This window comes from Oncorhynchus masou, unplaced genomic scaffold, assembly GCF_036934945.1.
Source record: "Oncorhynchus masou masou isolate Uvic2021 unplaced genomic scaffold, UVic_Omas_1.1 unplaced_scaffold_8027, whole genome shotgun sequence".
In the NCBI taxonomy this organism is placed as follows: domain Eukaryota; kingdom Metazoa; phylum Chordata; class Actinopteri; order Salmoniformes; family Salmonidae; genus Oncorhynchus; species Oncorhynchus masou.
The window spans coordinates 1-13,405 of NW_027014500.1; the positions used below are offsets into that span (position 1 = coordinate 1).

At 51.8% G+C, this 13,405-nt stretch overlaps 1 pseudogene; it reads right to left on the reverse strand.

The window, feature by feature from the left end:
* Window positions 1-2,839: 2,839 nt before the first annotated feature.
* LOC135537509 (ras GTPase-activating protein 3-like) lies at window positions 2,840-11,179 on the reverse strand (annotated as a pseudogene).
* Between the last annotated feature and the right edge of the window lie 2,226 nt (window positions 11,180-13,405).

Consider the following 13,405-nt stretch of genomic DNA (forward strand, 5'->3'; position numbering starts at 1 on the left):
CGTCTGAAGATAGAAAACACAAGGAGCATTAAAGTACAGACTATTCTGTAGGACAAGATGCTAGTCTGAAGATATAAAACACAAGGAGCATTAAAGTACAGACTATTCTGTAGGACAAGACGCTAGTCTGAAGATAGAAAACACAAGGAGCATTAAAGTACAGACTATTCTGTAGGACAAGACGCTAGTATGAAGATAGAAAACACAAGGAGCATTAAAGTACAGACTATTCTGTAGGACAAGATGCTAGTCTGAAGATAGAAAACACAAGGAGCATTAAAGTACAGACTATTCTGTAGGACAAGATGCTAGTCTGAAGATAGAAAACACAAGGAGCATTAAAGTACAGACTATTCTGTAGGACAAGACGCTAGTCTGAAGATATAAAACACAAGGAGCATTAAAGTACAGACTATTCTGTAGGACAAGACGCTAGTCTGAAGATAGAAAACACACTCAATGTTGAGGACCATCAAACATTTTTTTTTTTAAACACAAAGATAAGAAAATACACATTTGTAGCAATTGGCATTATGGTTTTTAAATGGGTTGTGGTGTGGAGATATACAAAGATATCTCAGCAACACATATGACTTGTTTCAGAAATACAGATGTAGAAAATATAGTCTGGGTGCCAGCCTGTTTAGCTGCTTTCCATTAGGAAACAACGGCATAGGAGTGGAATGTTATCTAACGACCGGTAGCCAGACGACAGAAGACTGTCTGCCATCATGGAAGGCTCTGTATGTAACAACACCCACGGACTACAGAGAGAATGGATGCCCAGCTAGATCTGTTGCTTTGAACATAGCAACCAGTCACTGGGTTAGTTCTGTTGCTTTGAACATAGCAACCAGTCACCAGGTTAGTTCTGTTGCTTTGGACATAGCAACCAGTCACCGGGTTAGTTCTGTTGCTTTGGACATAGCAACCAGTCACCGGTTAGTTCTGTTGCTTTGGACATAGCAACCAGTCACCGGGTTAGTTCTGTTGCTTTGGACATAGCAACCAGTCACCGGGTTAGTTCTGTTGCTTTGGACATAGCAACCAGTCACCGGGTTAGTTCTGTTGCTTTGAACATAGCAACCAGTCACCGGGTTAGTTCTGTTGCTTTGGACATAGCAACCAGTCACCGGGTTAGTTCTGTTGCTTTGAACATAGCAACCAGTCACCGGGTTCGTTCTGTTGCTTTGAACATAGCAACCAGTCACCGGGTTAGTTCTGTTGCTTTGAACATAGCAACCAGTCACCGGGTTCGTTCTGTTGCTTTGGACATAGCAACCAGTCACCGGGTTAGTTCTGTTGCTTTGAACATAGCAACCAGTCACCGGGTTAGTTCTGTTGCTTTGGACATAGCAACCAGTCACCGGGTTAGTTCTGTTGCTTTGAACATAGCAACCAGTCACCGGGTTAGTTCTGTTGCTTTGAACATAGCAACCAGTCACTGGGTTAGTTCTGTTGCTTTGGACATAGCAACCAGTCACCAGGTTCGTTCTGTTGCTTTGGACATAGCAACCAGTCACCGGAGTTAGTTCTGTTGCTTTGGACATAGCAACCAGTCACCGGGTTCGTTCTGTTGCTTTGGACATAGCAACCAGTCACCGGGTTAGTTCTGTTGCTTTGGACATAGCAACCAGTCACCGGGTTAGTTCTGTTGCTTTGGACATAGCAACCAGTCACCGGGTTCGTTCTGTTGCTTTGGACATAGCAACCAGTCACTGGGTTAGTTCTGTTGCTTTGGACATAGCAACCAGTCACCGGGTTAGTTCTGTTGCTTTGGACATAGCAACCAGTCACCGGGTTAGTTCTGTTGCTTTGAACATAGCAACCAGTCACCGGGTTCGTTCTGTTGCTTTGGACATAGCAACCAGTCACTGGGTTAGTTCTGTTGCTTTGGACATAGCAACCAGTCACCAGGTTAGTTTAGTTGGTTTCCCACAATGCAGAGAGTGAACCATAATGGCCCGTACCTTCCATAGGCCCTGGACCTGACCATTAACTAGATTCACAGCAGGAGAAATCTGAGGGAATGCATACACAACTGGGATTTGTAGTTCTGACCCAGGGACAGGGTACAGGCCAGGAGGCAGCAGAGTTCTGACCCAGGGACAGGGTACAGGCCAGGAGGCAGCAGGGTTCTGACCCAGACCAGGAGGCAGCAGAGTTCTGACCCAGACCAGGAGGCAGCAGAGTTCTGACCCAGGACAGGAGGCAGCAGGGCTGAGCCAGACCAGGAGGCAGCAGGGTTCTGACCCAGACCAGGAGGCAGCAGAGTTCTGACCCAGACCAGGAGGCAGCAGGGTTCTGACCCAGACCAGGAGGCAGCAGGGTTCTGACCAGACCAGGAGGCAGCAGAGTTCTGACCCAGACCAGGAGGCAGCAGAGTTCTGACCCAGACCAGGAGGCAGCAGAGTTCTGACCCAGACCAGGAGGCAGCAGAGTTCTGACCAAGGCAGAGCCAGGAGGCAGCAGAGTTCTGACCCAGACCAGGAGGCAGCAGGGTTCTGACCCAGACCAGGAGGCAGCAGGGTTCTGACCCAGACCAGGAGGCAGCAGGGTTCTGACCCAGACCAGGAGGCAGCAGAGTTCTGACCCAGGGACAGGAGGCAGCAGGGTTCTGACCCAGACCAGGAGGCAGCAGAGAACTACCAAAAGCAGAACCAGGCTCGGAATTAAACACTACAACTCTTAAACAATTAAAACAGGACGATCCAGATTGTAAATGAAGGCTGCACTAATCAGTTAGATGAACAGCTAGGGGTCCTCATGGTCGATGTCGCTGACTGATGACCTGCCCGTCTCCTCCCTCTGTCATCATCTTTCCCTGGAAGGAGTGCGGTGGGGGGGGGTTCAACACATACATAGTCGGATGTGACCCCAAGTGAACAGTCTTTCAACCTAGAGTTTGGTCCGTGTGACTTGAAATACAAAGGAATCGGTTGTTTTCACACCAGGAATAAACCACTTAAACCATTTTGTTATCAAACATTACAAAAACATGAACAATAAAATAAGATTGTTTCAGAACGTGCTGAGGCAGTAGCTTTATGTCCGTTGTGGGGCGGGTTAAAGTGCGTGGTCACTGGTACACCAACAGTCCAGAGCATTGTGTTGTAGCACATCATCATAGACTATTCTACCCCATTAGACCTCGGCTCTGAGTGTCCGTGTTCTGAAAGATGCACCATGGGAAGCCGTGGACCAGGAGTAACCAGGAAGTGTTGCTAGGTCTCAGGTCATCGGGGGCGGAGCTCTGCGCTTCATGGCAGTGGTTGGTGGGCGGGGCTAGATGGAGTAGGTGGAGCTCTCAGACTGTTGGTGGATGTAACACAAACTCTTGTCTCCAATTGGATGATCCCTGCGGAACACAGAGAAGAGGGGTGTGGTCAGGAGGGTGAAATGTTACAGAACATTTTTACAGAGTGTGTGTGTGTGTGTGTGTGTGTGTGTGTTAGTGTGTTAGCGTGTATGTGTGTGTGTGTGTGTGTGTGTGTGTGTGTGTGTGAGAATGTCCACTACACGGACCCTTCTAGACTGTTAGTACTGTCCCAGACCTGTCCCAGATCAGAACCAGACCAGAACCTGACCTGTCCCGGACCAGACCCAGACCAGACCCAGATCAGAACCAGACCGGAACCAGACCTGTCTCAGACCTGTCCCGGACCAGAACCAGACCAGACCCAGACCAGAACCAGACCTGTCTCAGACCTGTCCCGGACCAGAACCAGACCAGACCCAGACCAGTCCCAGACCAGACCCAGACCAGAACCAGACCTGTCTCAGACCTGTCCCGGACCAGAACCAGACCAGACCCAGACCAGACCCAGACCAGAACCAGACCTGTCTCAGACCTGTCCCGGACCAGAACCAGACCTGTCCCAGACCAGACTCCAGACCTGTCCCGGACCAGAACCAGACTGCTCAGACCTGTCCCGGACCAGAACCAGACCTGTCCCAGACCAGACCCAGACCTGTCCCGGACCAGACCCAGACCTGTCTCGGACCAGAACCAGGCCTGTCCCGGACCAGAACCAGGCCTGTCCCGGACCAGAACCAGACCTGTCCCGGACCAGAACCAGACCTGTCCCGGACCAGACCCAGACCAGACCTAGACCTGTCTCGGAACAGAACCAGACCTGTTCCGGACCAGAACCAGCCACAGGAGAAAGAGACTTACTGGCTGCCGATCTTGGTCTTCCTGAACATGTCTCGTTTGTACTTGGTGTGCTGCTGCTCCAGTGTCTGAACAGAGGAGATGATGACTCTCAGGGTCTTATAGGTCTCCCGGGGGATCGTCGATGAGGAAGCTGGAATACTCCTCCTGCTCTGGGCCGTCATATACTGATCTACTGCCACAGGCCTCTGGGGGGAGGACACGGTCACACACACACACACACAGGCCTCTGGGGGAGAGGACACGGTCAGGCTGGGAGACACACACACACACACACACACACACACACACACACACACACACACACACACACACCACACACACACACACACACACGGCCAGGCTGGGGGAAGGACACAGTCAGGCTAGAGACACACACACACACACACACACACACACACACACACACACACACACACACACACAGGCCTCTGGGGGAGAGGACACGGTCAGGCTGAGAGACACACACACACACACACACACACACACACACACACACACACACACACACACACACACACACACACACACACACACACACACACACACACACAGGCCTCTGGGGGAGAGGACACGGTCCAGGCTGAGAGCACACACACACACACACACACACACACACACACACACACACACACACACACACACACACGCACACACACACACGTCTGTATATCTGACCTTGCATGTTGACCAGTTTGTTCATGTACGTGCTGAACAGGCAGTAGATTCTCTCAGCTTCTCTGTCTCCGTCCACATCCAGCTGAATGTTGGCTGGGAGGCCCCTGAGACACAGAAACAACTACATCATGATTACCACCACCCACTGGGAGGCCCTGAGACACAGAAACAACTACATCATGATTACCACCACCCACTGGGAGGCCCCTGAGACACAGAAACAACTACATCATGATTACCACCACCCACTGGGAGGCCCCTGAGACACAGAAACAACTACATCATGATTACCACCACCCACTGGGAGGCCCCTGAGACACAGAAACAACTACATCATGATTACCACCACCCACTGGGAGGCCCCTGAGACACAGAAACAACTACATCATGATTACCACCACCCACTGGGAGGCCCCTGAGACACAGAAACAACTACATCATGATTACCACCACCCACTGGGAGGCCCCTGAGACACAGAAACAACTACATCATGATTACCACCACCCACTGGGGAGGCCCTGAGACACAGAAACAACTACATCATGATTACCACCACCCACTGGGAGGCCCCTGAGACACAGAAACAACTACATCATGATTACCACCACCCACTGGGAGGCCCCTGAGACACAGAAACAACTACATCATGATTACCACCACCCACTGGGAGGCCCCTGAGACACAGAAACAACTACATCATGATTACCACCACCCACTGGGAGGCCCCTGAGACACAGAAACAACTACATCATGATTACCACGACGCACTGGGAGGCCCCTGAGACACAGAAACAACTACATCATGATTACCACCACCCACTGGGAGGCCCCTGAGACACAGAAACAACTACATCATGATTACCACGCACCCACTGGGGAGGCCCCTGAGACACAGAAACAACTACATCATGATTACCACGACCCACTGGGAGGCCCCTGAGACACAGAAACAACTACATCATGATTACCACCACCCACTGGGAGGCCCCTGAGACACAGAGGGCCTTTCCGGTTCCGGGTTGGAGCGAGCTGTCGCATCTACACTTCGGTCCGCAGGTAGTATAACTTTTCATTATATTTTCATTACATTTCATTATAGTACAACGGTTTGATTTTTCTTGCATCTTAGCAATTTCTTCTTAGCTAGCTACATAGCCGCCTTTGTATCAAAGACTAATTGCGAACCATCGTATTTCGTACTGTCCCTACCGTAGTCTCACACTGCTATCTGCCCAGCAGCTAGGCTAAGCAGCTAGCTAACGCCCACCGCCCACCAGCACTGTAGAAACTGAGCGATTTTCTAGGTTTAGCTAGCCAGCTATTGTCGTCTCTTTAACGTAACGTAACGCAATCAACACTGCTAGCTAGCCAGCTAGCCAGGGCTAGCCCCCGAATAGCAGCACTAGTAGAAACTATTACACTCGACGTGAACGACTTGATTAGTGTAGTGATTAGTGTAGTGTCAACAACGCAGCCACTGCCAGCTAGCCTACTCCAGCAGTACTGTATCATTTCAATCATTTTAGTCAATAAGATTCTTGCTACGTAAGCTTAACTTTCTGAACATTCGAGACGTGTAGTCCACTTGTCATTCCAATCTCCTTTGCATTAGCGAGACAGAGAGAAAGACAGACAGAGAGAAAGACAGACAGAGAGAGAGAGACAGACAGACAGAGACAGACAGAGAGCAACCCAGTTACTCACCCAGTACAGGGTGTACAGCCTGGTTCTGTGTCGGCAGACATCTTGCAGCAGAGCCAGTGACCGTTGAGGTAAGCTGAGGGGTGGTAGGTGCTCAGTCTCTTCCTGTTGCACTGGCTGACCTTGGTCAGGATGTCTATCCAGTCCCTGGCCTCCACACAGTTATTGGCCTGGATGTAGAGAGCCCTCTCTGGCTGGATTACCTGGAACATCTGGGGGGGAGAGAGAGAGGGGGAGAGAGAGAGGGGGGGAGAGAGGGGAGAGAGAGGGGGAAAGGGGGAGTGAGATACAGAGAGAGAGAGAGAGAGAGAGGGGGGCAGAGAGAGAGAGGGGCAGAGAGAGAGAGAGAGAGAGAGAGAGAGGGGCAGAGAGAGAGAGAGAGAGAGAGGGGCAGAGAGAGAGAGAGAGGGGCAGAGAGAGGCAGAGAGAGAGAGAGAGAGAGAGACAGAGAGAGACAGAGAGACAGAGAGACAGAGAGACAGAGAGACAGAGAGACCGAGGAAAGGGGGGAGTGAGATACGGAGAGAGAGAGAGAGAGAGGGGAGTAAGGCTGTGAACGGTCTGAGAGACAAGGCCTTCTGTGCCATCAAGAGGAACATAAAACTCAACATCCCAATTCAGGTCTGGCAAAACATTCTACTGTAGAACCCATTAATCTGTAGAACCCATTAATCTGTAGAACCCATTAATCTGTAGAACCCATTGCCCTTTATGGTTGTGAGGTCTGGGGTCCGCTCACCAACCAATTATTCACTAAATGCTATGAACTTGAGTGAAGACCAGCGGTTTTAACAGAAAACAGGGATTCTTTAATGAAAATACAGGAATGGCATAAATCCTCTTCCAACGTTGTCAGCGGAACAAAAAGAACGTTAGTATAGTGCAGGATGCTCCTGCCAGGCAGACTCCGACAGGACAGGACAAGGTGGAAGCAAACGAGACGACAGCTTGCTTCTGGCATCAAAAAACACAAACAAGAATCAGACACTGAAAGTAGCAGGAACAGAGAAAGAAATAGAGACCTAATCAGAGGGGAAGAGAGAACAGGTGGGGAAGAGTGAAAGAGCTAGTTAGGGCAGATGTAGAACAGCTGAGGAATGAGAGACAGAGAAGGTAACCTAAAAAGACCAGCAGAGAGAGAGTGAAGAGAAAGGACAGGAACAGACATAACAAGACATGACAGTACCCCCCACTCACCGAGCGCCTCCTGGCGCACTCGAGGAGGAAACCTGGCGGCAACGGAGGAAATCATCGATCAGCGAACGGTCCAGCACGTCCCGAGAGGGAACCCAACTCCTCTCCTCAGGACCGTACCCCTCCCAATCCACTAGGTACTGATGACCACGGCCCCGAGGGCGCATGTCCAAAATCTTACGAACCCTGTAGATGGGTGCGCCCTCGACAAGGATGGGGGGGAGGGACGAGCGGGGCGCGAAGAACGGGCTTAACACAGGAGACATGGAAGACCGGGTGAGACGCGACGAAGATAGCGCGGGAGAAGAAGTCGCACTGCGACAGGATTAATGACCTGGGAAATACGGAACGGACCAATGAACCGCGGGGCCAACTTGCAGAAGCTGTCTTAAGGGGAAGGTTCTGAGTGGAGAGCCATACTCTCTGACCGCAACAATATCTAGGACTCTTGGTCCTACGCTTAGTAGCGGCCCTCACAGTCTGCGCCCTATTACGGCAAAGTGCCGACCTGACCCCCTTCCAGGTGCGCTCGCAACGCTGGACAAAAGCCTGAGCGGAGGGGACGCAGGACTCGGCGAGCTGAGATGAGAACAGCGGAGGCTGGTACCCGAGGCTACACTGAAAAGGGGATAGACCGGTAGCAGACGAGGGAAGCGAGTTGTGGGCGTACTCTGCCCAGGGAGCTGTTCTGACCAAGACGCAGGGTTACGAAAGAAAGACTGCGTAAAATGCGACCAACAGTCTGATTGGCCCGTTCGGCTTGACCGTTAGACTGGGGATGAAAGCCGGACGAGAGACTGACGGAAGCCCCAATCAAACGGCAAAACTCCCTCCAAAATTGAGGCGTGAACTGCGGGCCTCTGTCGGAAACGACGTCAGACGGAAGGCCATGAATTCGGAAAACATTCTCGATAATGATCTGAGCCGTCTCCTTAGCAGAAGGGAGCTTATCGAGAGGAATGAAATGAGCCGCCTTAGAGAATCTATCGACAACCGTAAGAATAACTGTCTTCCCCGCTGATGAAGGCAGTCCGGTGATAAAATCTAAAGCGATGTGAGACCACGGTCGAGAGGGAATGGGAAGCGGTCTGAGACGGCCGGCAGGAGGAGAGTTCCCAGATTTAGTCTGCGCGCAGACCGAACAAGCGGCGACAAATCGACGCGCGTCACGTTCCCGAGTGGGCCACCAGAAACGCTGGCGAATGGAAGCGAGCGTACCCGAACGCCGGGGTGGCCGGCTAACTTGGCAGAGTGGGCCCACTGAAGAACGGCCGGACGAGTAGGAACGGGGAACGAACAGAAGGTTCCTAGGACAAGCTCGCGGCGACGGAGTGTGAGCGAGTGCTTGCTTTACCTGCCTCTCAATTCCCCAGACAGTCAACCCGACAACACGCCCCTCAGGGAGAATCCCATCGGGGTCGGTGGAGACCTCAGAAGAACTGAAGAGACGAGATAAAGCATCAGGTTTGGTGTTTTTGAGCCCGGACGATAAGAAATAACAAACTCGAAACGAGCGAAAAACAGAGCCCAACGAGCCTGACGCGCATTAAGTCGTTTGGCTGAACGGATGTACTCAAGGTTCCTATGGTCAGTCCAAACGACAAAAGGAACAGTCGCCCCCTCCAACCACTGTCGCCATTCGCCTAGGGCTAAGCGGATGGCGAGCAGTTCGCGATTACCAACATCATAGTTACGTTCTGACGGCGATAAGCGATGAGAGAAAAACGCGCAAGGATGGACCTTGCCGTCAGAGAGAGAGCGCTGAGAAAGAATGGCTCCCACGCCCACCTCTGACGCGTCAACCTCAACAACAAACTGTCTAGAGATGTCAGGTGTAACAAGAATAGGTGCGGATGTAAAACGATTCTTAAGAAGATCAAAAGCTCCCTGGGCGGAAACGGACCACTTAAGCACGTCTTAACAGAAGTAAGGGCTGTGAGAGGAGCTGCCACCTGACCGAAATTACGGATGAAACGACGGTAGAAATTAGCGAAGCCCAGAAAGCGCTGCAGCTCGACGCGTGACTTAGGAACGGGCCAATCAATGACAGCCTGGACCTTAGCGGGATCCATCTTAATGCCCTCAGCGGAAATAACGGAACCGAGAAAAGGGACAGAGCGGCATGAAAAGTGCACTTCTCAGCCTTCACATAAAGACAGTTCTCCAAAAGGCGCTGGAGGGACGCGTCGCACGTGCTGAACATGAATCGAGAGAGACGGTGAAAAAATCAGGATATCGTCCATGTAAACGAAAACAAAAATGTTCAGCATGTCTCTCAGGACGTCGTTAACTAGTGCCTGAAAGACAGCTGGAGCGTTAACGAGGCCGAAAGGAAGAACCCGGTATTCAAAGTGCCCTAACGGAGTGTTAAACGCCGTCTTCCACTCGTCCCCCTCCCTGATGCGCACGAGATGGTAGGCGTTACGAAGGTCCAATTTGGTGAAAAACCTGGCTCCCTGCAGGATCTCGAAGGCTGAAGACATAAGAGGAAGCGGATAACGATTCTTAACTGTTATGTCATTCAGCCCTCGATAATCCACGCATGGGCGCAGGGACCCGTCCTTCTTCTGAACAAAAAAAAACCCCGCTCCGGCGGGAGAGGAGGAGGAGACTATGGTACCGGCGTCGAGCGAAACCGACAAATAATCCTCGAGAGCCTTACGTTCGGGAGCCGACAGAGAGTATAATCTACCCCGGGGGAGTAGTTCCCGGAAGGAGATCAATACTACAGTCATACGACCGGTGTGGAGGAGAGAAGTGGCCTTGGAACGACTGAACACCGTGCGCAGATCGTGATACTCCTCCGGCACCCCTGTCAAATCGCCAGGCTCCTCCTGTGAAGAAGAGACAGAGGAAACAGGAGGGATAGCAGACATTAAACAGGTTACATGACAAGAAACATTCCAGGATAGGATAGTATTACTAGACCAATTAATAGAAGGGTTATGGCGCACTAGCCAGGGATGACCCAAAACAACAGGTGTAAAAGGTGAACGAAAAATTAAAAAAGAAATGGTTTCGCTATGATTACCAGAGACAGTGAGGGTTAAAGGCAGCGTCTCACGCTGAATCTTGGGGAGAGAACTACCATCTAAAGCGAACAAGGCCCTGGGCTCCCTAACTGTCTGAGAGGAATGTCATGTTCCCGAGCCCAGGTCTCGTCCATAAAACAGCCCTCCGCCCCAGAGTCTATCCAAGGCACTGCAGGAAGCAGATGAACCGGGCAGGAGATGGACCGGAAAAGGTGTGCGTGATCCAGAAGGAGAAGGCCTGAGCTCAGTTGCGCTCACCAGTAGCCTCACTCTTACTGATGAGCTCTGGCTGCTGGGCATGGTGACAGAAATGACCAGCGGGCCGCAGTAGAGGCAAGGCGGCCAGGTGATTCTCCGTTCCCTCTCCTTGGCCGAGATGCGAATACCCCCCAGCTGCATAGGCTCAGCATCCGAGGAGCCGAGCGGGGGGAGGTGGCAGTGATGCGGCAGGTGGCAGTGATGGAGGGGAGGGGAGCAACGGAGAACGTGAGCTCCTTTCCACGAGCTCGACGGACGAAGATCAAGCCGTCGCTATGCGAATAGCGAGAGCTATTAAGGAGTCAGACTGGAAGGAACCTCCCGGGAGAGGATCTCATCCTTAACCTCGACGTGGAACCCTCCAGCGAGCGAGCAAAGCCGGCTCGTTCCAGTCACTAGAGGCAGCGAGAGTGCGAAACTCAATAGAATAATCCGTTATGGATCTATTCCCCTGACATAGGGAAGACAGGGCCCTGGAAGCCTCCTCGCCAAAAACAGAACGGTCAAAAACCCGTATCATCTCCTCCTTAAAGTCCTGATACTGGTTAATACACTCAGCCCTCGCCTCCCAGACTGCCGTGCCCACTCACGCGCCCGTCCGGTAAGGAGAGAAATGGCGTAGAGCGATGCGGGCTGCGCTCCTGGAGTAAGTGTTGGGCTGGAGGAGAACACCACATCACACTGAGTGAGGAATGAGCGGCACTCAGTGGGCTCCCCAGAGTAACACGGCGGGTTGTTGATCCTGGGCTCCGGAGACTCGGAAACCCTGGAAGTGGGCGGTGGATCGAGGTGGAGTTGGTGAACCTGTCTTGTGAGGTCGGAGACTTGGACGGCCAGGGTCTCAACGGCATGTTGAGCAGCAGACAATTCCTCCTCGTGTCTGCCTAGCATCGCTCCCTGGATCTCGACGAGCGGAGTGAAAAGGGTCCGGAGCCGCTGGGTCCATTCTTGGTCTGATTCTTCTGTTATGAACTTGAGTGAAGACCCAAAGCGGTTTTAACAGAAAACAGAGTTCTTTAATGAAAAACAGGAATGGCATAAATCCTCTTCCAACGTTGTCAGCGGAACAAAAGAACGTTAGTATAGTGCAGGATGCACCTGCCAGGCAGACTCCGACAGGACAGGACAAGGTGGAAGCAAACGAGACGACAGCTTGCTTCTGGCATCAAAAACACAAACAAGAATCAGACACTGAAAGTAGCAGGAACAGAGAAAGAAATAGAGACCTAATCAGAGGGGAAGAGAGAACAGGTGGGGAAGAGTGAATGAGCTAGTTAGGGGAGATGTAGAACAGCTGAGGAATGAGAGACAGAGAAGGTAACCTAAAAAGACCAGCAGAGAGACAGAGTGAAGAGAAAGGACAGGAACAGACATAACAAGACATGAAGAGCTGTTCAATTCTACAACCACCTAAAAGGAAGAGATGCCCACACATGTCCACCACAAAGCCCTCACCTACAAAGAGAGGAACCTGGAGAAGAGTCCCCTAAGCAAGCTGGTTCAGGGGCTCTGTTCACAAGACAAACACACCCCACAGAGCCATCACCTACAGAGAGATGAACCTGGAGAAGAGTCCCCTAAGCAAGCTGGTCCTGGGGCTCTGTTCACCAGCACAAACAGACCCCACAGAGCCATCACCTACAGAGAGATGAACCTGGAGAAGAGTCCCCTAAGCAAGCTGGTCCTGGGGCTCTGTTCACCAGCACAAACAGACCCCACAGAGCCATCACCTACAGAGAGATGAACCTGGAGAAGAGTCCCCTAAGCAAGCTGGTCCTGGGGCTCTGTTCACAAACACAAACAGACCCCACAGAGCCATCACCTACAGAGAGATGAACCTGGAGAAGAGTCCCCTAAGCAAGCTGGTCCTGGGGCTCTGTTCACAAACACAAACAGACCCCACAGAGCCATCACCTACAGAGAGATGAACCTGGAGAAGAGTCCCCTAAGCAAGCTGGTCCTGGGGCTCTGTTCACAAACACAAACAGACCCCACAGAGCCATCACCTACAGAGAGATGAACCTGGAGAAGAGTCCCCTAAGCAAGCTGGTCCTGGGGCTCTGTTCACAAACACAAACAGACCCCACAGAGCCATCACCTACAGAGAGATGAACCTGGAGAAGAGTCCCCTAAGCAAGCTGGTCCTGGGGCTCTGTTCACAAACACAAACAGACCCCACAGAGCCATCACCTACAGAGATGAACCTGGAGAAGAGTCCCCTAAGCAAGCTGGTCCTGGGGCTCTGTTCACAAACACAAACAGACCCACAGAGCCATCACCTACAGAGAGATGAACCTGGAGAAGAGTCCCCTAAGCAAGCTGGTCCTGGGGCTCTGTTCACAAACACAAACAGACCCCAGAGCACCA